This window comes from Camelus ferus, chromosome 34, assembly GCF_009834535.1.
Source record: "Camelus ferus isolate YT-003-E chromosome 34, BCGSAC_Cfer_1.0, whole genome shotgun sequence".
Lineage (NCBI taxonomy): Eukaryota > Metazoa > Chordata > Mammalia > Artiodactyla > Camelidae > Camelus > Camelus ferus.
The window spans coordinates 67364-93704 of NC_045729.1; the positions used below are offsets into that span (position 1 = coordinate 67364).

Consider the following 26341-nt stretch of genomic DNA (forward strand, 5'->3'; position numbering starts at 1 on the left):
GAACAGATCCAATGTGGCATCAGATTGTTCTCGATTACAGTTTTAGTTAGGGGAAATTTTGCAGTAGAAAATCCCCTCAGTTGTTTTCCTTGCTTTGCCTGAGATCTGTTTGTTGGCTTGTGGTCTCATGGTGTCAAAACCGTATGTTCAGATGAATACTATTAAAATCATATGGTGCAGAAAATATATCTGTTCTGTTTTCAAAAAATGACTGAAACACTTTATCTTTGTTTATTCCTATACAATTTGGATTGAATCTATTCTCGAGTTTCTTTTCCTTCAAACCAGTTTTTACTGGATGGTTTAAAGCCCAATTAAAGAATTTTGGAGAAGGCTCATGTAATGCATAAGAGCTTTACATCCGAATTTAAGACTGACAGATATTTATACTTTTAATCAAGGAACAAATAAACTTTGTTAGTCGATCATTTATGATGTTTTTAATTTTGTCCATGTAATCTTTTGAATGTTGAGAGCCTTAGACACTTGATCTAACAAAACAGGTATCATTGCTTGACTGTGTGAAGTAAAGAATCCCAGTAGAGTTTCCTGCAACTATATTTTATTAAAAATAATAAAGAATTCTTGCTCTCTAATAAAGCAACAGACAGAAGCACACACTGAGTGTTTAAAATAAATCAGACTATGGGTTAAGTTATCTAAAGGAGTCAAGATATTATAGGGAAAAAAATATGAACTTGAAGGAAAATACATGTTGTGCATTTAATATCTTATTTTTAACAACAAAATGATAAAAAAAAAACCGCAATTTTTAAATCACTTATCTGCAAGGGGTTATACAAAGCCAACTTATTTTCATAAGTGTTACATAAACAAAAGGGCTATCTAAATCTACATTATTAAAGATTAAATTATACCAAATAGATCTCCAAGGTTGATTGATTTTCATGATATTTATAATTTTTGAAATTCTGTATTGCATATAACATATCCAAGCAGCTCTTCAGTTATCCACAGTACCCTAGTCTACAGTTATTCTTACTGTACTTAAAAAATGTAATAGGCAAGGTACAGGCCTTTGCTTTTGAACTGCCAGTGGAATTCTGGATATTCCCTTAGGTTAAAGACCAAAAGCAAACTATTTTACCTTAAAGCAGTTGCTCAAAGAATTTAAGAGATTCATTATATATATCCAGTTACAGGAAACAATTAAATTTTCTGAACTTTAAAAAAGAGAAATCTACTGCTGAAAATGAAATTCTGTCATGTCTGCTGACCACAACTATAAAGTCTCTAAATTAGTGCTCCCTTTACTGTTTTCCCACCAGCATAGGTAATGACCACCGCTTTCACATTCCCTTTATACTAGATGAACGAACGCCTCTACACATGTTCAATTCTGAGAGTTGAATGTGTATGAAAGCCGTCAATCACCTAGCTTGTTGATAACACACAGTTATTTTTCAGTGGGAAAATACATTACATACATATACATGGGGAGGTACTAGCTCTAACTGTGTTTTACACTGAAAACTGCATGAACTTCAAACCAGCACTAGGAAACATACTTAGAAATTACAGTGTTTCTAATGCTATCCATTCCCTTTATGCTAGATGAACGAACGCCTCTACACATGACCAAATCTGAGAGTTGAATGTCTGTGAAAGCCATGAATTAACTAGCTTGCTGGGAACAGTTTCTTCTCAGTGGAAAAATACACTATATATATATATATATGGCGAGATACTAGGTCTGAACGGTTTTACAGAGAAAACTGCATGAACTTAAAACCGGCATTAGGAACCAGTCAGAGAAACCAGAGTAAGTGTTTCTAGAGCTACCTAATCTATTTATGCAACATGAACAAACGTCTCGCCAAATGCTCAATTCTGAAGTTTAAGTGTGTGTGAAAGCCGTCAATAACTTAGCTTGTTGGGAACACACAATTTCTTCTCAGTGGGAAACTACATTACATGCATATATATGGGAAGGTAATATTTCCAAGTCGATTTTACAGTGAAAACTGCATGAACTTCAAACCGGCACTAGGAAAGAAACTGAGAAACTAGAGTAAGTGTTTCTACTGCAACTAATTCCCGTTATGCTAGATGAACGAACGCATCTCCACATGCTCAGTTCTGAGAGTGAATTCGTGAGAAAGCCATATATCACTTAGCTTGTAGGGAACACACAGTTTCTTTTGAGTGGGGAGCTACACTACGTATATACATATATGGGGAGGTACTATATCCAACAAGGTTTTACTCTGAAAATGTAATGAACTTAAAACCGGCACTGGGAAACATACGGAGAAACCAGATAAGTGTTTCAACTGCAACCTATTCCCTTCATCCTAGATGAACTAACTCCTCACCCCATGCTCAGTTCTGAGAGTTGAATCTGTGTGAAAGCTGTCTATCACTTAGCTTGTAGGGAAAACATATTATCTTTAACGTGGGGAACTAAACTACATACATATTTATGGGGAGGTACACGTACCAAATCCGTTTTACAATGAAAACGGAATGAACTTCAAACGGGCCCTAGGAAACATAATGAGAAACCAGAGTAAATGTTTCTATTGCTAACTATTCTATTTATGCAGGATGAACGAAAGTCTGTACACATGCTCAATTCTGAGAGTTAAGGGTGTGTAAAAGCCGTCAATCACCTAACATTTTGGGAACACAGATTCTTTTCAGTGGGAAAAAATCTAAAAACATATATATGGAGAGTTACTAGTTCCAACTCGGTTTTACAGTCAAAAGTGCATGAACTTCAAACCCCTAATAGGAAACATACTGAGAAACCAAAGTAAGTGTTTCTACTGAAAATATTCCATTTATGCTAGATGAAAGAACGCCAACCCACATGCTCAGTTCTGCATGTTGAATCTGTGCAAAAGCCATGTATCAGTTAGCTTGTAGGGAAAACATATTTTCTTTAAAGTGGGGAAATACACTACATACATATACATGGGGAGGTAGAGTTCCATCTTGCTTTTACAGTGAAAATGGAATGAACTTCAAATCGGAACTAGGAAACATACTGAGAAACCAGAGTATTGGATTCTACTGCAAAACATTCCCTTTAGGCTAGATGAACAAACGCCTCTCCACATGCTGAGTTCTGAGGGTTGAATGCGTGCAAAAGCCGTCTATCACTTAGCATTCAGGGACACACAGTTTCTTTTCAGTGGGGAACTACACTACTTATGTATATACGGGGAGGTACTAGCTTCAACTCGGTTTTACAGTGGAAACTGCATAAATTTCAACCCGGCACTAGAATAATACTGAGAAACCAGATAAGTGTTTCTACTGCAATCCATTACCTTCATCCTAGATGAATGAACATCTCTCCTCATGCTCAGTTCTGAAAGATGAAAGTGGCAAAAGCCATCTATCACTTAGCTTCTAGGGAACACACAGTTTCTTTTGAGTCGGGAACTACAAACCACATATATATATGGGAGGTACAAGCTCCAACAAGACTTTACAGTGAAAATTGCATGAACTTCAATACGGCACTAGGAAGCATAAGGAGAAACCAGAGTAACTGTTTCAATTGAAACCCATTCCCTTTATGCTTGATGAAAGAATGACTCCCACATACTCAATTCTGAGAAGTAAGTGTGTTTGTAAGCCATGAATCACCTAACTTGCAGAGAACACAGAGTGTCTTTTCAGTGGGAAATTACACTGCATACATATATATAGGGAGGTACTAGCTGCAACTCGGTGTTACAGTGAAAAGAGCATGAACTTCAAACTGGCACAAGGAAATATCCTGAGAATCCAGAGTAACTGTTTCTACTGCAAACCATTCCCTTTAAGTTAGATGGACTAACGTCTCTCCACATGCTCAATTCTGAGAGATAAGTGTGTGTGAAAGCATTCTATCACCTAGCTTGTTGGGAACACACAACTTATTTTAAGTGGGAAACAATACTACATACATATATATGGGGAGATACTAGTTCCAACCCTGTTTTACAATGTAAACTGGACCAACTTCAAACCGATATTTGGAAACATACTGAGAAACCAGATAAGTGTTTCTACTGCAAACCATTCCCTTTATGCGAGATGAACGAACGCCTCTCAACATCCTATGCTGTGAGATTTGAATGTGTGCAAAAGTCATCTATGAGTCAGCATATAAGGAATAGACAGTTTCGATTGAGGGGGTAAATACAGTACAAAGAAATAAATGGGGAGGTACTAGGTTCAACTCTGTTTTACAGGAAAACTGCATGAACTACAAACCGGCACTAGGAAACACAGTGAGAAACTAGAGTAAGTGTTTCAATTGAAACCCATTCCCTTTATGCTTGATGAACAATCGTCTCTCCACATGCTCAATTCTGAGAGTTAAGTGTGGGTAAAAACCGTCAATCACCGAGCTTATAAAAGCTCACAGATGCTTATCAGTTTGAAACAACAGTACATACATATATATATGGAGGTACTACCTCCAACTCAGTTTTACAGTGAAAATTGCATGACCGTCAAACCGGCACTAGGAAACATACTGAGAAACAAGAGTAAGAGTTTCTACTGCAAACCATTCCCTTTGTGCTAGATGAACGAACGTCTCTGCACATGCTCAATTCTGAGAGATAAGTGTGTGTGAAAGCGGTCATTCCATTAGCTTGTTGGGAACACACAAATACTTTTCAATGGTATACTACATTACATACATATATATGGGGAGGTACTTGCTCCAACTCGGTATTACAGTGAAAACTGCATGAACTTCAAACTGGCTCTAGGAAACATACCCAGAAACCAGAGTAAGTGTTCCTAAAGCAACACATTCATTTATGCTAGATGAACGAGCGTCTCTCCACATGCTCAATTCTGAGAGTTAGTTGTGTGTCAAAACAGTCAATCACCTAGTTTGTTGGAACACAGTTTCTTATCAATGGTAAACTTACACTACCTTCCTGTATAACAGGAGGTTCTATCTCCAAATCGCTTTTACAGTGAAAAATGCATGAAATTCCAACCGGCACGAGGAAACATACTGAGAAAGCAGAATAAGTGTTTCTACTGCAAAACATTCCATTTATGGAAGATGAACGAATACCTCTCCACATGCTCAGTACTGCGTGTTGAATGTGTGCAATAGCCATCCATCATTTAGCTTGTACGGAAAACACAATTTTTTCAGAGTGTGGCACTACACTACATAAATATATATGGGCAGGTAGAGTTCCATCTCGGTTTTACATTCAAAACGGCATAAACTTCAAACCGGCACTAGGAAACATAGTGAGAAAACAGAGTATGGGTTTATACAGCAAACCATTGCATTTATGTTAGATGAACGAACGTGTCTCCACATGCTCAGTTCTGGGAGTTAAGTGACTGTGATATCCCTCAATCATTTAACTTGTTGGGAACACACAAATTCTTTTCTGTGGGAAGATACCCTACATACATATGTATGGGGAGGTACTAGCTCCAACTTGGTTTTAGAGAGAAAACTGCATGAAGTTCAAAACGGCACTAGGAAACATAATGAGAAACCAGGGTAATTGTTACTACTGCAACACAATCCCTTTATGTTAGATGAGCGAACATCAGAAAACATGCACAAATCTGAGATTTAAGTGTGTGTGAAAGCCGTCAATCACCAAGATTTTTGGGAAAACAGAGTTACTTATTATTGGATAACTACACAAAATACAGTTATATGGGGAGGTACTAGCTCCAAATATATTTTACAGCGAAAACTGCATGAACCTCAAACCGGCACATGGAAACATACTGAGAGGCCAGAGTAAGTAGTGCAGTATCCCACTGAAAAAATCTGTGTGTTCCCAACAAGCAAGGTATTTCACCAGATTCACACACACTTACCTCTCAGAACTGAGCATGTGGAGAGACGTTCATTCATTTAGCATAAAGGGAATGGTATCAGAAGAAACTGTTACTCTGTATTCTCAGTAAGATTCCTAGTGCCGGTTAGAAGTTCATACAGATTTCACAGTAAATCGAGTTTAAGCAAGTACATCCCCATATATATGTATGTTGTGTAGTTTGAAATTTAAAACAATATTTGTGTTCCCAAAAGCTAGGTGAAGGACGGCTTTCACACACACTTATCTCTCAGAACTGAGCAACTGGAGAGACGTTCGTTCATCTAGCACAAAGGGAATAGGTTGCAGGAGAAACACTTACTCAGGTTTCTCACTCTGTTTCCTACTGCCTGTTGGGATTTCCTTCAGTTTTCACTGTAAAATAAATTTGGAGCTAGTACCTCCCTATATATATATATATGTAGTGTAGTTCCCATCTGAACAAAAACTTTCTGTTCCCAACAAGCTATGTGAAGAACAGTTTTCACAAACAGTTATCTCTCAGAACTGAGCATGTGGAGAGACGTTCGTTCATTAGCACAAAGAGATCATTTTCCCGGTGAAACACGTACTTTGGTTTGTAAGTCTGTTTCCAAGTGCTGGTTTGAAGTTCCTGCAGTTTTCACTTTAAAACCGGGTTGGAGCTAGTACCTCCCCATTTTTATGTATGTAGTGCAATTTAAAACTGTAAAGAAACTTTGTATTACCAACAAGCTAGTTGAAGAACGGCTTTCACACACACAAATCTCTCAGAAATGAGCATGTGGAGAGACGTTCTTTCATCTAGCACAAATGGAACGGTTTGCAGTAGAAACTTTTACTCTGGATTCTCAGTCGGTTTCCTAGTGTCGGTTTGAAGATCCTGCAGTTTGCACTGTAAATCCGCGTTACAGCTTGTACATCACGATGTATATGTATGTAGTGTACTTTGCAAATGAAAAGAAACTTTGTGTTCCCAACAAGCTAGGTGAAGGACGGCTTTCACACACAAACATCTCTCAGAACTGAGTTCGTGGAGAGACGTTCGTTCATCTAGCAAAAAGGGAAAGGGTTGCAGGAGAAACAATTACTTGTTTCTCAGTCTGATACCAAGTGTCAATTTGACGTTCCTGAAGTTTTCAATGTAAAACCGAGTTGGAGCTACTACCTCCCCATATATATTTATGCAGTGTAGTTTGAAAGTTAAAAGGAACTATGTGTTCCCGACAAGCTAGGCGAAGAACGGCTTTCACACACACTTATCTCTCAGAACTGAGCATGTGGAGAGACGTTCGTTCATCTAGAAATTAAACATAACGGGTAACAAGAGACACACTTTCTCTGGATTCTCAGTTGTTTCCTACAGCAGATTTGAAGTTCCTGCAGTTTTCATTGTAAAACCGAGTTGGAGCTAATACCTCACAATATATATGTATGTAGTGTAGCTTCCAACTGAAAAGAAAATTTGTGTTTCCAAGGGGGTATGTGAAGGACGGATTTCACACACACTTACCTCTCAGAACAGAGCATGTGGTGAGACTTTCTTTCATGCAGCAAAATGGGAACGTGTTGCAGGAGAAATACTTACTCTGGATTCTCAGACTGTTTCCTAGTGCCGGTTTGAATTTATTGCATTTTTCACACTAATACCGGGTTGGAGGTAGAATATCCCGATGTATATGTATATAGTGTAGTTTACAAATGAAAAGAAAGTTTGTTTTCCCAACAAAATAGATGAAGGACGGTTTCAAAGACACTTATCTCTAAGAACTGAGCATGTGGAGAGAATTTCGTTTATCAAGCTCAAAGGGAACGGGTTGTAGTTATACCTTTCCTGTGGTTTCTGTGTCTGTTTCCTTGTGAACGTTTGAAATTCCTGAAAATATCACTGTAAAACCGAGTTGTAACTAGTACCTCCCCATATATATGTACGTAATTCAGTTTGCAATTGAAAAGAAACTTTGTATTCCCAAAAAGCTAGGGGAAGTTTGGCTTTCACACACACTTTTCTCTCAGAAATGAGCATGTGGAGAGACGTTCGTTCATCTAGCACAAAAGGAACAGGTTGCTGGAGAAACACTTACCATGTTTTCTCAGTCTGTTTCCTAGTGCCGGCTTGAAGTTCCTGCAGTTTTCTGTGTAAAACCAAGTTGGAGCTAGCACCTCCCCATATATATGTATGGATTGTAAATTGCAACTGAAAAGGAACTTTGTGTTCCCAACAAGCTAGGTGAAGAATGGCTTTCACACACACTTATCTCTCAAAACTGAGCATGTTGAGAGACGTTCGTTCATCTAGCACATAGGGAACGGTTTGCAGGAGAAACACTTACTCTAGTTTTTCATTCGGTTTCCTAGTGCCAGTTTGAAGATTCTGCAGTTTTCACTGTAAAACAGATTTGGAGCTAGATCCTACCCATATATATATATATGTAGGGTAGTTTCCAACTGAAAAGAAACTTATGGTTCCCAACAAGCTATGTGAAAGACGGCTTTCACATACACTTATCTCTCAGACCTGATCATGTGGAGAGACTTTCGTTCATCAAGCGCAAAGAAAGGGTTTGCAGGAGAAACAATTCCTCTGGATTCTCAGAGTGTTTCCTAGTGCAAAGTTGATGTACCTGCAGTTTTATCTGTAAAACCGAGTAGGAGCTAGTACCACCCCGTATATATGTATGTAATGTAGTTTCCTAATGAAAAGAAATTTCGTGTTTCCAAAATGCTGGGTGAAGGACGGCTTTCACACACAAATATTTCTGAGAACTTAGCATGTGGAGAAAAGTTCGATCATGTAACACAAATGGAACTAGTTGCAGGAGAAACACAAATTTTGGTTTCTCAGTCTGTTTCCTAGTGCCGGTTTGAAGTTCCTGTAGTTTCCACTGTAAATTCAGGTTGGAGAATGTACTTCCCTTTATATATTTATGTAGTGCGGTTTCCTACTGATAAGAAACTATGTGTTCCCAACAAGCTGGGAAAAGGACGGCTTTCACTCACACTTATCTCTCAATTCTGACCATGCAGAGAGACTTTCGTTCATCTAGCGCAGAGAAAAAGGGCTGCAGGATAAACACTTACTCTGGATTCGCAGTCTGTTTCCTACTGCCGGTTTGATTTTCCTGCAGTTTTCACTGTAAAATCGTTTTGGAGCTAGTACCTACCCATATGTAAGTATGAAGTGTAGTTTCCAACTTAAAAGAAACTTTGTGTTCCCAACAGGCTAGTTGAAAAATGGCTTTCACACACAATTATTTCTCAGAACTGAGCATGTGGAGAGACGCTTGATCATGTAGCACGAAGGGATCGGCTTGCAAGTGTAACAATTTCTCTGGTTTCTTAGTTTGTTTCCTAGTGCCGGTTTGAAGTTCCTGCAGTTTTCACAGTAAAACCGTTTTGGAGCTAGTACCTACCCATCTGTATGTATGTATTGTAGTTTACTACTGAAAATAAACTTTTTGTTCCCTTCAAGCTAGGTGAAGTACGACATTCACACACATTTATCTCTAAGAATTGAGCATGTGGAGAGACGTTCGTTCATGTAACCCAAAGGGAACGGGATGCAGGAGAATCAGTTACTGTGGTTTCTCAGTCTGTTTCCCACTGCCGGTTTGAAGTTCCTGCAGTTTTCACTGTAAAACCGTTTTGGAGCTAGTACTTCCCCTTATATATATATATGTAGTGTAGTTCCCAACTGAAAAAAACTTTGTTTTCCCTGCAAGCTAGGTGAAGTACGACTTTCACACACACTTATCTCTCAAAAGTGGGCATGTGGAGATACGTTAGTTCATCTATCTCAAATGGAACGCATTGCAGGAGAAACTCTTACTCTGGTTTCTCAGTCTGTTTCCTTGTGCCTGTTTGAAGTTACTGCAGTTTTCACTGTTAACTCGTGTTATAGCTAGTTCCTCCCCATATATATTTATGTAGTGTAGTTTCCAACTGAAAGGAATCTTTGTGATCCCAACAAGCTAGTTGAAGTACGGCTTTCACACATACTTATCTCTCAGAACGTTTAATGTGGAGAGACGTGCGTTCATCTAGCATAAAATGTGTGGGTTGCAGAAGAAACACTTACTCTGTTTTCTCAAACTGATTCATACTGCTGGTTTGATGTTCCTGCTGTTGTCACTGTATAACAGAGTTGGAGCTTGTAGCTCCTCATATATATTTAAGAAGTGTAGTTTTGAAGTGAAAAGAAATTTTGTGTTCCCAATAAACTAGGTGAAAAACGGCTTTAACACACAGTTATGTCTTGAATTTTAGCATTTGGAGAGACTATCGTACATCTAGCATAATTGGAATGGGTTGCATTTAAAACACTTAGTTTATTTTCTCAGAAGGCATCTTAGTGCCAGTTTCAAGTTCATGCAGATTTCACTGTTAAACATATTTGGAGCTAGTACCTCCCTTATTAAATATATGTAGTGTTTTTCCCAACTGAAAAGAAATTTAGTGTTCCCAAGAAGCTAGGTGAAAAGCGGCTTTCACACACAGTTATCTCTTAGACCTGAGCATGGTGAGAGACTATCGTTCATCTAACAGAAAAGGAATGGTTTGCAGTAGAAAAACTTACTCTGCTTTCTCAGTATGTTTCCTAATGCCGGTTTGAAGTTCATGCAATTTTCAGTGTAAAACCGATCTGGAGCTAGTACCTCCCCGTATATATGTATGTCGTGTTTTATCCCATTGAAATTATACTGTTTGTTCCCAACAAGCTAGGTGACTGTAGTCTTTGACACACACTTAAATCTCAGAGTGAGGATGTGGAGAGACGTTAGTTCATCTAGCTTAAAAGGAATGGGTTGCAGTTGAAACCCTTACCCTGGTTTCTCAGACTTTTCCCTAGTTTCGTTTTGATGTTCATACTTTTTCCACTGTAAAACCGAGTTGGAGCTTGTACCTCCAGATATATATGTATGTAGTGTAGTTTCCAACTGAAAAGAAAGTGTGTGTTCCCAACAAGCTAGGTGATTTACGGCTTTCATACACACTTTGCTCTCAGAATTCGAGCATGTGGAGAGACGTTCGTTCATCTAGCTTAAATGGAATGTGTTGCAGTCGAAACACTTACTCTGGTTTCTCAGTATGTTTCCTAGTACCGGTTTGAATTTCATGAATTTTCACTGTGATACCGTATTGGAGTTATTACTTCCCCATACATATTTATGTAGTTTATTCCCCCCCTCTTAATAATTGTGTGTTCCCAACATGATAGGTGATTTACCGATTACTCGCACATTCAACTTGCAGAATTGAACATGTTGAGACGCGTTCTTTAATGTAGCACAAAGTGAATGAAATGTCATTGAAAGTCTTACTGTGATTTCTCAGTATGTTTCTTAATGCCACTTTGAAATTAATGCAGTTTTCTTTGTGAATCTTCATTGGAGCTTGTACCTCCCCATATATATTTATGTAATATTGTTTCCCATTGTAAAGTAACTTTGTGTTCTTAAAAATCTTTATGATTGACGGCTTTCACACACATTCAACACTCAGTATTGAGCATGTGGACAAGCGTTCATTCATCTAGCAAATAGGGAATGTGAAAATGATCATCATGACCTGTGCTTGTAGGAAAAAAATAAAGGGAACACTAATTTAAAGCCTTTATAGTTGTGGTCAGCAGACATGACAGAATTTCATTTTCAGCAGTAGATTTCTTTTTTTTAAGCTTCAGAAAACTTGTCTTTCTTATAACTGCATATAGATAGTGAATGTCTTAAAGTCTTTGAGCAACTGCTTTAAATTAGAATAGTTACTTTGCTTTTCATCTTTAACCTAAGGGAATATCCAGAAGTCCAGTGGCAGTTCAAAAGCAAGGGACTGAACCTTGCTTATTACATTTTTTAAGTTGAGTAGGAATAACTGTAGACAAGAGTATTGAGGTAAAGTCAAGAGCTGCTTGGATATGTTATATGTAAGTTATATTTTCAAAAATTATAAATATCATGAAAATCAATCAATCTTGGAAATATATTTGGTATATTTTATTGTTTAATAATGTAGATTTGGATAGCCCACTTTTATGTAAAAATTATGAATATAACTTGGAAATATATAACTACCTTTTCAATAAATGATTTAAAAATTGGGTTTTTTTTTTTTTTTATCAATTGCTTCTTAGAAATATGGTCTTAATTGAACAATGTTTATTTTCCATCAAGTTCATATATTTTTCTCTATACTATCTTGACTTGTTTAGATAAGTTTTCCCATAGTCTGATTTATTTTAAACACTCAGTATGTGCTTCTGTCCGTTGCTTTATTAGAGAGCAAGAATTCTTTATTATTTTTAATAAAATATAGTTGCAGGAAACTCTACTGGGATTCTTTACTTCACACAGTCAAGCAATGATACCTGTTTTGTTAGATCAAGTGTCTAAGGCTCTCAACATTCAAAAGATTACATGGACAAAATTAAAAACATCATAAATGATCGACTAACAAAGTTTATTTTGTTCCTTGATTAAAAGTATAAATATCTGTCAGTCTTAAATTCGGATGTAAAGCTCTTATGCATTACATGAGCCTTCTCCAAAATTCTTTAATTTGGGCTTTAAACCATCCAGTAAAAAACTGGTTTGAAGGAAAAAGAAACTCGAGAATAGATTCAATCCAAATTGTATAGGAATAAACAAAGATAAGTGTTTCAGTCATTTTTTGAAACAGAACAGATATATTTTCTGCACCATATGATTTTAATAGTATTCATCTGAACATACGGTTTTGACACCATGAGACCACAAGCCAACAAACAAGATCTCAGGCAAAGCAAGGAAAACAACTGAGGGGATTTTCTACTGCAAAATTTCCCCTAACTAAAACTGTAATCGAGAACAAATCTGATGCCACATTGGATCTGTTCCTTCAGCCTGAAGCACTGTGCCCTGTTTTCCAGGCTTAATCTTGCTGGCTCTGCACCTTTTGTAAAACAACGTTGCCTTTAGCCTAAAACCTACAGGAAAGCCTATTCTTAGGGCTCTGACCTTTAAGGATGTTAGCACTTCTGCACTTACGCAGAGATGGCAAGTTGCAAAATAGAGAATAGCCTTTGTTTTGTTGGAGATTTACAGGGACATCACAGTCTGACCCACGTGGACGGCTGCAAGAACAAAGAATGCCTGCCGCAAGAAGTTTGCACAACCAACCCCACCCCCTCCCCTTTTTAGTTTAAAAGGAGCCTGAATTCTGACTTGGGCAAGATGATTCTCCAGGACATTAGTCCCCCATCTTCTTGGTCTGACAGCTTTCTGAATAAAGTTACTACTCCTTGCCCCAAAACCTTGTCTCCTGATTTATATTTTTATCACTGCTGTGCAGTGTGCAGAACAAGTTTGGCCTCGGTAACAGAACCAGCTTTGTCATTCCCTCTGATGTGAAATCTCCCTGGGTGTACACGTGCTTGCCTGGTGGTGGTGGTAGGCAAAAAGATTTCATTTCTCCTGTTTTCAATAGGCTAAAATTTCCTGCTATTTAAGTCAACTCTAGACTTTTACAGAATCACCTGCAGATGGGTTTCAGGAAGCTACAAAAATTCCAACAATGAAAACAATTCTGTTGTCTCCAGACAAGATAATTTTCCTCAAAACAGCAGCTCTGAGACACACTTCAGGAGTACAGATAGATGCAGTGTTCTTCATTTCCCATGCTGTTCTGACACAATTTTCCACTTATATCAAAGTAAATTAAAATCGGTCTTCAATAGCAGATGCTCTGGCATGATACAACAATGTCAATTCCACTTATTTATTGAGCCAGAGCAGCTTTAGAATAAATGACTTTATACCAAACTCCTGCTTGATATCCTGTCTTCTCCCTGGTGGCTAATTCCTTCTTCTTTTTCCTAAAAGTTCTCCTGTTATGGGAAATTAGACTTTACTGTGCACATTCAATTGGGAAGGCTCAAATTAAATATGTGAGGGGGTGACATGCATGTTTAATTCATAATTATACATATGTATAAGCACACAGGACCTGTGTCATGGAAGACATCACTTCCTAATGTTGGCAAGAAGATGGTCTATAGTTCAGTCAATGATCTAAAAGCAGTTTTCTAGGATATAATAAAGCAATGCTTGAGTTATAAGAGAGAACAACCCCTGGATATGAATCAGTGGCAGCAATCAGTGGGTGCACATTAGTGCACGCACACGCCCATGCACACGGAGCAGCCTTGGAGACACTCCATCTGTGCTGATGGAGCAAAGTCATGCTGGGGAGATGAGGAAAAGTGCCTAATACAATCAAACCAGGACACCTGAGTAATGGGGAATAGGAGTCAATTGAATTTTCTGGTTAGCTGAAGGTCAAACAAAAACACTTTTAGTTTCAAACGTCATTGCTAAAAGTTTTCTTAAAGCACAGGAGCCTGTTTTTCTGCCTTGCTTAGTGTCATATGGCGTATTAAACATGACAGATTCGTACTTCTCTGACTGTGGAACGGGAAAGGCTTTGCTGCCATATTCTGAACATTAGTCTATGATTTGCAGCACAGTGGATACTGAATATGGGGCAATTTGAGTGAATGGGAATGGACATAACCTAGCAGTCATTGACTGTGTGTGATTTGCAGGCTTTCTCCAAAAAGTAGGGGTAGCAAGCAAATCAGATAAAGTGAGGGTTCTTGGGGTGGGGAGTTGGGTGCGCTGAAAGCTGTGTGGTCCCATGTAGCTTGTTTTACTGTGTAAAATTGTGACTATGATTCAGACAGTGACACATTGTCAAATTATTGTGCCTGTAGCTTTGATACCTGGCCAAGTCTGTGCAGCCAATTTTATTGATGGTGCATAATGAAGATAACTAACATTCCCTGAGGACCAGGTTGTGTGACTTCCATGCATTGACTCACTGAATTCCCTAAGCACCCTTTGTGGTACATAACAGTCTTAAAATATGCAGCAGGGAATTATTCTGTTTGCAGGTGATAAAATGAAGCTCTGAACTGTTGAAGCCTGGCCCGATATCTTGCAGAAGTGATGACGCCATCCTGGGAGCAGATCTCGGGCCAGGCTACAGAACCTGAAGCACCCAGCAAGTCCCCGCACCGAGGAACCTGGCCCACAGCCACTGTCAGGCCCTGTTCTGTTTCTATGAGTGTTCATGTGAAAGTGTCAGGTTCTCAGGATCAATGAGACTTGATTAAGAAATTCAAACTGGGATAGCCTTTTGTTGGGGACTGTAACCTGGGAGTGAAACTGGCAATGAAGTAAGGGAGGAAACAGCCCTGGTTGTAAGAATATTTCTAGGGAAGAAAGTTCCCTGATGGGCTGGCATGGGAATTGCTGTGGTTGTGAGCCCCCTGTTGCCCTGTGGGTTTGTGGGCAGGGAAGGGGAGAGACTGTTCAGACTGGTCATAGTCAATACAGTTTGTAAACAGCTGAGTTCTGTTCCCTCACAGCTCAGACACATGCAGGACATCAGGATGCTTAGCTAATGACCAACAGTGGGTAGCAAAGGCCAAGAGTAGTGTGGGGAGGAGGGAGGGGGCCACCTTCTGGAAGAACCACTGCCCCAGGGGACCAGGAAGGTAATGAATGATTGGGGATGCACAAAAGGTTTCTTTGGCCTCATCAGGTGGTTCCTACTTTAAACTGATAGTCTGGACTATATGGTCAAATACGGTGGAATGACTGCTCTTATTTTAGGTTCTACAAACTCTTAAACAGATAGATTTTTATATCCATTATACAAGCACTGCTGGGTGTCATTTATAGTCTTGTGAGGATCAAAAGAGTGAGTACTTATTAATGCTATTACCACACTTGTACTGAATTAACTCTTCAGCAAGAGTATAATGGCCACGCTTCTTAACAACTGCCCCTGTAAGAGCTCTTGTAAGTCACAAATAATTATTATAAAAATAATAACAATTACAGCTACAACAGCTATGTTGTTTATAACGATGATAGTGTTAGCATCTCCCACTCATATTAAACAATACCGAAAACTGGATTCCTTAGGAAGCAACGCCAATGCATGTTTGGACTTTTCCAATTCTTCACCGCATGAAGCCTTATTACACACATGGGTCCACCACATCCAGAAATGCTGTTCCTTGTATGGTGGGCTGCCACACTGCGATGTCCTGGGCTTTTCCTGGCACCATGCGTCTATACTGGGTAGTCAAGTTTCCACGTACCCACTATGATTTCCCATATATTGTTCTCCAGTACCAACAGAGGGTCCACTTGAAAGAGGCCACAGATAAGTTGGTGAACCCAAACTGAATACCTGTTGAAAGAATGGACACAAAACATGGAGTGGTGGATGGATGGAAGGACAACATCAATTCGTTTACTCCTGTAAATGAGAGGGGCAAATGATGAACTAATTCCCAAAGAGAATAGACACTCATGGTAATAATAATATTCAACAGTGAAAGAATCTAAACAAAAGGCAAATATAAAATCCATCGGAAGAAGACTAATTACAACCTGTTTCTTTCACGTATATAACCTTAGTAGGAGTAACATGCTTAAAAATCTTCAACCAACCATAGTTATTTGCTGGTAATAAACTTGGGAATCTTGAGGCATATTATTCACTCTCGGTGTTGAAATAATACAATCTTGGGAGATGGTTTGTAATTGAGGATTAAAAAAAGAATGTTGTGGATGTATCTAACAATTTAAATAGAAATAAAAATGTACCTTTTGGAAAGCTATGCATAGAGAATGTTGGAGGAAATACACTGAATATAGGCAAGTGAGCAAGCTCCCTTGAGTCTCGGAAGGTGAGTGCAGCACATTCAGAGGGTCTATGAAGTTACTACGAGTCACAGAAAGGTATGCAATTAAAGTGTCTTCCTAAGCAAAATATCCTTCTTCAGGAATTTTTATCTTGATGTTTCTATGGTCTGTGTGGTCACAGGAAGTCAAAGTTATGGTGGTGGCTTCGAAGTTCTTTCCTCTTTGTCTGTAATTTACAGGGCATTGCTACAGACGGGGCAGCAGAGATCTGTGGTAAGCTCTTCCATAGGGTGGGGGAGCGGTTAGAAATCATAAGGCCAGAGATCTAAAAGATTTTTAGACCCTCCCCTCCTAACTGGCAGACCTTTAAAGTAAACTAGCACAGGTATGTAACTAAGACAGTGGATGAGACGCAAATTTATAGCCCCTTTAGGGTTACTGCTCAGTCAAGGGGTAGGGACCACTCTGGCCAGGAATGGCAAGACCGTGGATGGGGTGGATGGGTAGGAGGAGCTGACATTTGCTTCTGACCTGAGAGGCAGGGTTGTGTTGCAGAAAAGCTGACAGTGCTGGAAAGATGCAGCAGGTCCACAGCCCAAAAGGAGCTGTCATATTCAGGGAGGTCAGAGAGCAAGAACCAGAGTTAGTGACAACACAGGGTCAGCAGCGTGGCAGCAGTGATGTCAGTATCTGTGTCCATAACCCACCTAACCCTACATGAATTCATCTGCCTACAGGGGGCAGGAAAGTAGCAGAAATGTGTGGAGTGTGTGCAGCCACTGGCAAGTTGGCAAGTGGCATCCTAAGGAAACGCACTGCTCACAGTCACCATATTGGAAAGAGGGCCCCACACTGTCAGATCTCCTTCATATTCAAGAGAAGCCAGAAATTAAGACTTTATTAGCAATCAACCCAGTTCAAAACCCAGGAAAGATATCATTTATAATGACAACAAATGCACAGACTATTCAGAAATAAATGAATGATAAACGTTAAAATGATTCTGATAAATGACTTAAAAAAAGAAAAAAAAATGATGATTGAATGAACAGTAGAATGCACCATACTCTTCACTGGGCAGACTCAAATTTGGGGGACATAGAACATTTTTTCTCTAAAATAAATTTAGAATCTGAATGCAAATATAGTTAATAATCCCAAATGGATTTAAGAAAAAAATCTGAAGGGTGATCCTAAAGTTCTTCCAGAAATATACAGAAATCTACAAATAAAATAATGAGGAGGGATGTTTGAATTTGTAGTATTAGGGACATTCTGGAAAAGGATAAAATAGGACAAACTCTAGGAGGTATTAATCTATCATCATGGAAACAGTATAGAAATAGTGCACTAAGGGTATGAATGAAATAGAATACATTTCAAGAATAGACGTGGATATTTATGAGATTTTAGTAATATTAAAAACCTGACACTTCAAATCATTGGATTCAAGTACTGGAGTAATTAGCTAAATCATTGGAAGACCTGGCACAGGGTCCTCACTTTCGACATTAAAATAAATTCCAGATAATTTTTTAATTAAAAAATAAAACACCAGAAATAACCCAACATGATTTAATCTGTTCAGATATTCAAGCGAGAAGAACTTTCTAAAAAGCTTTTGGAACAAAGACCAACAAAAGCAAAGGCCTAGCAACTCAGCAAAGCCAGAAACGCCCACTGTAAAACAAAACTAACCCTCGCCCAAGCCTCTCTCACGGCCCTGTATTGCTCTCTTATACTTTCTACACTTTCTTCTTCCCTTTAAAGTCCAGTTTCTTGGAGAAGTACCTGCACTGAAGACTCCTCAGGGCTCAGAGCCCTGCATCCTCCACGGACCTCACCGCGGCACTGAGACAGGAGTTGCACAGTCTGTGGCTGCGTGTTTCAACCCAGTGGGCATTTTCAGCTCCTGTTTATTTGATTACCAGGTAGCTTTTGCCGTGGACAAATATTTTCCTCTCAGTGGAATTTTCCCCCCCTTAATTTTTGTTTTACTTAAATAAATTTAAAAAGCCCAGGCAGAAAATTGTGTGTGCACATATGCACACACACAGATACACACAGATGTGTTTTTTAAAGGCTACCTAACTATAGTCCTCCTCCGCATTTTCCCCAGGCTTGGCAATTAAAGGTGGGCTTTAGCTCTTGCTTTTTTGCCCCACACACCCCCCCTTTCTCACTATGCTCCTTTTAGTCAGTGTTCAAATCCCTCTTAAGCCAGGTTACAGCCTTCTCTGTGTTGCCTCAACTGGTTTTCTCCCAACTGCTCTGCTATTCTTCTTTCTCTTGGTGGATTTCTCTTCTCCCATTTGCCATGTACATGGCCCTTTTTCCCAGGCCTCGTCTTCAATCCTCCACTTGGCAGGACTGAATCGCCCCCACGGCCTCACCCACAGCTCCTCTGAGCTCCTGACTGGTGAATCCAGCTTAACAATGCAATCAACCCTCAGATGTCCCATAGACACTTTGCACTCAAAATGCCACACACAGAACCATCCCTTCGAAACCAGCTCCTCCCCTTACACTCCCCCTGCAGATCCGCTCTCCGGATGGGTCACTGGAAAGTCACCTCAGCAGCTCTGCGTCCCACCGCCCCGGCCCTGCAGTCCCCTCTGCAGCAGTCACCACTTCTGCCGCCCATGTCTCTCTCCCTCTGCCCAGGGCCTCTCTGCAGGCGTGTGCCACTTGCCTGGGCTACCTGCGGTGGTCCCCAAAATATCCTTTCACCCCAAAATATGGGCCTCCCCCCAAAAATAGTATCTTCCATTCTGCTGCCAGAATAACCAGATCTTTTTCAACGTAAACGTTATGGAATTCTCTTGCTTACAAATATTCCAATATATCCCTGTTTCTTTAAGGATGCATTCAAGTCTAAGCACACAAGGCCCATCGTGACAGAGGCCTTGTGCACGTGATATTCCCTCGTATGGATCCTTTGTTCTAACCCTACTTGTTCTTCAGTCTGGCCAAGCCGCTTCATGCTGTGTACTCTTATATGTCTCTACCTCTGCATGAATTGTCCACTCCCTCTACCACATATTAGAGAGCTAACTTCCTTTCACCTTTCAAGATTCAGTTCAAATATTTCCAGATCTAGGAAGTCCAATGTGTGTTCACCTGCTTAGCAATCCATCAACTACTCGCCATGCCTCACCTGGCCTGGGGAGTGCAGACACCATATTTTACCTGTCTTGGTCTCCCCAGCAATTGATACAGTGTTTGGCACAGCAGGTGCTCAGTGTTTGTTGGATGGATACACGAATGTATCAGTAAAGAGATGAGAGTTCTACAATCCCCCCTAGTTACTCAGCTGTCATTTTAGGAAGTTCATTCTGCGGAGTTAAGGAAATGTCAGTGAAGTTGGTGGGCAGACAGAACAGAGGTGAGGGCGTGGGGGAGTCAGGCCTGGTCCTGGAGAGCGGCAGGAGAGGCGTGGGTGAGAGAGCACTGTAGAGAGAGGGAGTGGAGGGGGCGGGTGCAAGAAGATGTTCAAGAACAACTGATATTAAATGCAGTAAATTAAATGGAGAACTTAATATATGAAAGGAAGATCAAGTTAACACAGCAAGGGTGGAAAAGACAGTACCAGAGACGAAGAGCTCTCACTTCATCACTCACTGCATTTCACTTACGGCACCCGCCCTCTGGGAAGGCAGCGTCAAATCCTTGAGAGACTGGTGTTTGTGCTGTGGGTGCTCTAAGTACAAAACGGTATTTTATGGCTTCCAGATTTTAAGACTGATAGATTATTTCTCTTATGTCCCATGTCTGAGTTCTCAGACAGCAGGATCATTTGCTGGTGTGAGGAGAGCTATTGTGGTTAACAACTCAGGGTTACTCTAATAATCTCAAAGGACAGTGGGGAATTCACTAAAACAAATAAAAGAGAAATTTCACTCAGAAAAAAACATGTGCCATATAGAACCTTGTGGGGATCTTGTGGGCAATATTACCGCCAACTCATCTAACAGTTTTATGTGAGTGCGTTGAAACTCCAAGCTCAAGTCACTTAAACATGTATGAGAACCAGGGTCCAGGCTGTGGTGCTCCAGACATGGACGGGAAGGTGAAAAGCCTGACTACTGCCTCCGACAGGATCAGTCCAGCCGGGGAGCACAATGGACATGGACACGATCACGCACCATCAAGACAAGAATCAAGTGCAATTCATGCCTAGAGAGGAGAGCAGAAAATCTCTAAAACGTGGAAGGGTTCCTGCCAAGGCTTGGCAAGACTCCTTCCAGGCAGAAAATCAGAGAAAGGTATTTCAGGCCAAGGAGACTAGGGTTGGTGCCTGGGTGCGAGGCCTACCGAAGCACGGGTGGAGTGCTCCAGGGTCATCTGTCAGAAACTGTTCCCCTTCAGCAGCTAAGAGGCATAACTAAAGAGGCATGTGGGGTGTCATTAATGATCATGGGGAAAACTGAGAGGAGGAAACTGAGGTCAGGAGATCAGCACCAAAGGCATTTTATTTTAGAGGAACCAAAATAATTCAAAAAGCACTTGGAAATTCTATCTCCCATGAACGAAAAGAACACAAAATAAGTTTCAATCCAGCATTGAATACAGAATAACAGACTGCCTACTCTCAGAAATGGATTGAATTTTCTAATTCATTAGGGATTATTTAGAGAAGAGGAAAATGAATAAATCTGAAAAATCTCTCTAGAATAGCTGTTTCTCCATCCTGTTCTGTAGGGTAGGGGGAGGCTGAATTATTTAATTGGTATATTAATGAGACTATAAAGTTCTAAATGTTCTATCAATTTCTCCCAAAAGCGTACAACTTTTCCTTTCAATGACCTTTATTTGACTTAACTAGAACACTAACATTTTTCCAAGGCTTTTTTCGTATGTGTTAAAATACCAAATGATCTGCTGCCCTCAGAATGTTGTTGTTATTATTAATGCTGACAATAGCCCCAATAAGACATATTTACAGTTATGACTCATTTTGGAATAACAGGTAATTGGCTTATAGTCCTTTTGAAAATAAGCAGAATAAACGAACATAACTTCAACACCAGGGACTGCAGCTGCACCCTTAATGGAACCTGGTCACGAAACACAACAAAAGCAAAGGTAAAACACAAATCAGACACCAGGCCACAAAGCATAGCTGACTGAAGATGCCACAAGATGACCTTTCAATCACCGAAGTAACCAGACGCGTTTCCATGTATAATGTATATTTTTAAAAGCAAATATTTTATATATAGAATGTAATTTAGGAAAACGAAAACTCCCTCTATCTGTAGACTTATAAACAGGAAGCACAAAGGAGTGCCTTTGCAGATAGGAACCCGCATGTAAAATGCAATCCCTATTGACCAAAATCCTTTCCTGTCTCCTAAGCTTAAAAAGAAAAAACTATATAATTGAAGGCAGTGGTGAGCTGAAAGGGCTCAGATACAAAACGTGCACATCATCAGCCTTCTAGTAGATAAAAGTGCGCCATGCATAGTAGAAAAGATGACGTTTCCTATGGAAATCTATTTTGAGATGCAACCATTTAAAGGCAACCGAGAGCTCAAACCCAAGTTCAAACAAAGAGAAACAGAGCCCAAGCAAATGTACAGAAATGGGCAAAGACATTGGAGAAGGAGGGGATCTGTGCTCAACCGATACTCCAGATCAGCAAATTCATCCTGAATTCAAGCCAGTGATTTGCCAAGAGGTCACTCAAGGAACCAGGCAGAAACCATCGGCCAGAAGAAGTAGGAACAATGTCAAAGGCTGGTGTGAGGTGTGGAAGGGGTGACCCTGTGACCCTTGCTGCCATGAGGCAGGATGCTCTTGCAGGCTTTCTGCACAGGCTGGCGGGCTCACATGACTCTGTTTAGAAGGATATCAGCCAACAGCTGTGCCACACGGGCTGCAGCCCGAACTGAGTCCTATCTAGTATCGGTTCTGAGTTCATCCTTAGACGACATGACCAGAAGGATGTGAGAATCAATGGTGGAGATGTACCTGAATGAATATTCCATTTCATTCCCTTGGCAGTAAATCTTCAGCTTTGTACAACATAAATATTGACAAAGATACACACAGGCACCCTATTTGAAAGCCTGACTGCATAATTGCATCTAATGGAGAAAAGCGGGCTCCGTTTCGGTATGCTAAGTCATTGTTTGGCTCGGTAACCGATGCTTCTGAGACACAAAACATACACTAGTATAACCGACAGCACCGAAATCTCCACTGATGACTTGCTCATTTCAAGGAATTCATAAAATAACCCCAGTTTGCCCATGGGATACAGATGGCTGTCCCGTTCCCATCGTGGGGTAGTCTGTACTTCTCACGAAACTGTGGCACCATTAGATTCACGACCCAGCTGCCAAACAGATCAAATTATAAGGCAGGGTATTATCAGACCAAGGTCATAAAATTATTACTGATATCTCAAGCTGAACACATCATCTTCCCAAGAATTTAATTTCTTGTTTTCAGGATAAATTTCTTTTTATTGCTGCCTCCCTATCCCCAAATATTGTGGAAACTAGTCCTGACTACTTACCTTGGCTTTATCAAAATTTTAACGACTACTACTTTATCTCCTAACTCCTTTCCAGGTGGGCATTTTAGCTTTTAGAAGATACCTTCCCTCATTTGCCTTTTTCCCCCCATTTCTCTGCTATTATCCACCGTGGCCTTTCCAGTCTGAAAATCGTCAGAGAAAATAAATAAAAGAAAGAAATACAGGGTATGTGAGCTGGTGATAAGTGCTGTGGGGAAAATAAAGGAGGACGAAGAATGTGTGGTAGGGAGGAGTGGGGATGGGGCAGTGACCTTTGAATAAGGCAAAGATGGAGGGAAGGACCAGGCAGAGGAGGGGCAGAGGGAATGGTGATCACAGGCCTGGAGTTCCCTCACGCTGGACAGACAGCATGGAGGCTGGTGTGGGCCAGAGTGAATACGATATAAGTGGTGGTTTTGGGGGTGGAGCCTAAGAGACTGCAGTGAGGATGTGGGTATTTTTCCCTCTGAAGGAATTGCGGAGCCATGGAGGGTCACCAAGCAGAAAAGTGATACTCTAACGTTGGGTCAAACAGGTCCAAGACTCTAATTTAAGCTGAACAAATCAAGGGCCAAAGAAGTGACATGCCGCCTCAAAGTCAGTGCAGAGCTTGAAAGAAACACAGCCTCGACTCGCAGCCCAGTCCTCTGCCCCCTCCTGGATGCTGTCCCACAGAGCTGTCTCTAAGGTTATCTTTTTTCCTCACTCAGAGACTTGTGGGCCAACTGAATGCTTCCCCCTTTTTCAAATGGCAATTTGTCCTGAAGTGAAATCGGAGTTGGCAGTAAAACAAGGCATGGACCTGTAGCCTACAGAGCTGTTGTCCCTGTAAGCAACAGCCGGTGCGTGGTTTACTCGTGGAGTCCATCAGAATAGAGAGCAAAAACACACAGCTTAGCGTCTGGCTGAGGTTCAGCTAACTGCACTGCACGTTTGGATGGTTTTCAAATTTGGACAGTGAGGCGGCTTCACACGAAATGCAGGTGTATACATCATACAGGCCCACGCATCTGTATGCACACACACGTGGACACACACAGAGTATATGATGTGACTTGTAAAGAGCTGCCCCTGCTTGGTTTCCCACGGCCTCTGATCTCAGCGTTAACCTTTCCCTGGCCATGCTCCCAGGTTTGCTACGAGATTTCTTTACCATGGAACATGCCCTTCGCTTCACAAACTTTCCCACTTCTTTCTTTCAATGACATTATGGGAAGAGCAAGGAGCTCTGGGAAGTGGTGTGGATATGGACTCGAGATACCCCTGAATCCGAATCCACACTTCATGGCTTATTTGTTATTTAACTTTATTTACATTCCAAATGCAATTGTTGCGGATCTCAGATGACTTACACTTACGGCTATGGCAGAATATTGCGGTTAGTAGACCCACCACTGGATCCTCTTACTCAACACGTTCTTCCAATAATTCAGATATTACTGTATCACAAGTGCCCATTTCTATATTTTGATATCTTCTTTTCAGTATAATTATCTTTCTTCTTTATTCTCTAAATCTTATGATTTTAAAACATTTTTCTGAGAAGTGGTCCACAGGCTCTTTACTTATGATAAGTTTATAAAGAGATCCTGGAGATCAAAACCACATTTAAATTCTGAGATAAACTCAACTCTGTCATATACATGGCTAGGTATAGTCTGCAAATACTTTGTTTACTAATTTTTGCATCAAACAACAAGGTCCTACTGTATAGCACAGGGAAGTACATTCAGTAGCTTTTAATAGCCTATAGTGAAAAAGAATATGACAAGGAATATATATCTATGTATGTATAACTGAATCACTATGCTGTACACCAAGAATTAACACAATATTGTAAACCAACTATACTTTCAACAAAAAACGTTGAAATAAAATTGGGAGATGAAACTTCCACTGCCTAGGCTGCTGTCAGGATGAAACGATTCAAAGCAGGCCAGGTATTAGCAACCCCCCTAACACATCAAAACCCCATGTGGGACCTTCCTTTTGAGCAGCACAGGCTAACCGGATGTGGTCACCTGTAAATAGGGTTGAAGTCACTAAAAACATTGGCTTGGGAACGCCGTGGCCACAGTGGTGGGAGTCACTGCAGCACCTAAGAGAATGACGGGGACAGCTTGCTGCTCAAGCCGCTCCCCAGGCCACAGCCCAGAGCTCTGCATTCAGGTCTGAGGTCCGGCCGGGAGTGCGCAGCTCCACAGCCACTCGGAGCCCCTGTGTGCGGGTGGAGCTGGGACCGCGCTCGTACCATCACCCTCCCTGGCAACCCAGACTCGGGAGTCTCCTGGGGGAATTTTTCTCTGCCTCATACTTCCTGTCTCAGCCTCCTGTGGAATCCGGTCCATGCCCCAAGGGAAGCAGGAGGTTTACCCTCCGGGAACCCAATCCATCACGGGTTTGGATGCAGGATGAAACTTCCATGTAACTCAACTGGCGCTCCCTTCTTGTGCTGAACTGCCCTCCCACGTCGATGGCATTTAGGTCGTATTAGAAGTCCCGACTTGCTTGTCCTTAGCTAAGGACTTCTGAGCCTCTTGCTCAGTCTTCCGAGACTGGAACCACTCTTCTGTGGCAGAAAAGCTTGGGTGGTCATCTATGCATCATTGTCCTCAGGTCTTTTAGATTTTCTTTTGGGATATGGTTCTCGTGCAGGATATATCAATTTGCACATGAGAAGCACCTGTAGACATTTGAAAAATACAGACACTGGATACTCCCCCCCCCTCCAGCCAAGGCTGGAAGGTTTCTCCCTCTAGCAGGGTTACACAATCATGTGCTTGGAATTGACCACACATGTTGGCATAATCACAGTAATTTCCCTTTACTCAGTGCTTGCCACGTGGCATTTTCTACTTCATGTTGTCTTTGTACCTTCATTATCACATCTAATCCCTGCATTATAGATTATCACCGTTTTGGTTGAGGACACTCCCACTTGCTAATCTTGAATACAAGTATCTTTGATTCTCTTAATCTATTTCATTCCTGAGTTTCCTGCTCCTGAAATTAAAGAGTGAATTATGGACACATGTATTTAAGATTTCTCTTATATATGTATCTGACACATCCTCTAACCAAATCATATCTGGAAAAGAGATTTTCTCTTTAAACATTTGCATTTTCTTACTATATAGTGGTGCATACACACGGTGGAAAATGTAGAAAACTATAAAGTAAGAAAATTACAGCCATACATTATCTAAACACCAGAGGACAATGCTATGTCATTTTGGGCATTTACTATTTTTCTTAATATTTTATCATAAAATTTCCCTAGGGCAAGTTGCTTAACCCTGGAATTGTACTAGCCTTTA

General features: G+C 40.5%; 1 long non-coding RNA gene across 1 annotated transcript in view; it reads right to left on the bottom strand.

Moving 5' to 3' along the window:
- Positions 1-23371: 23371 nt before the first annotated feature.
- The window catches only part of LOC116661286, a 23985-nt gene continuing 21015 nt past the window's right edge, over positions 23372-26341 (bottom strand). The window contains exon 4 of the long non-coding RNA XR_004317126.1: positions 23372-23381. This is a non-coding gene — a long non-coding RNA (uncharacterized LOC116661286). The remainder of the gene's footprint in view (positions 23382-26341) is intronic.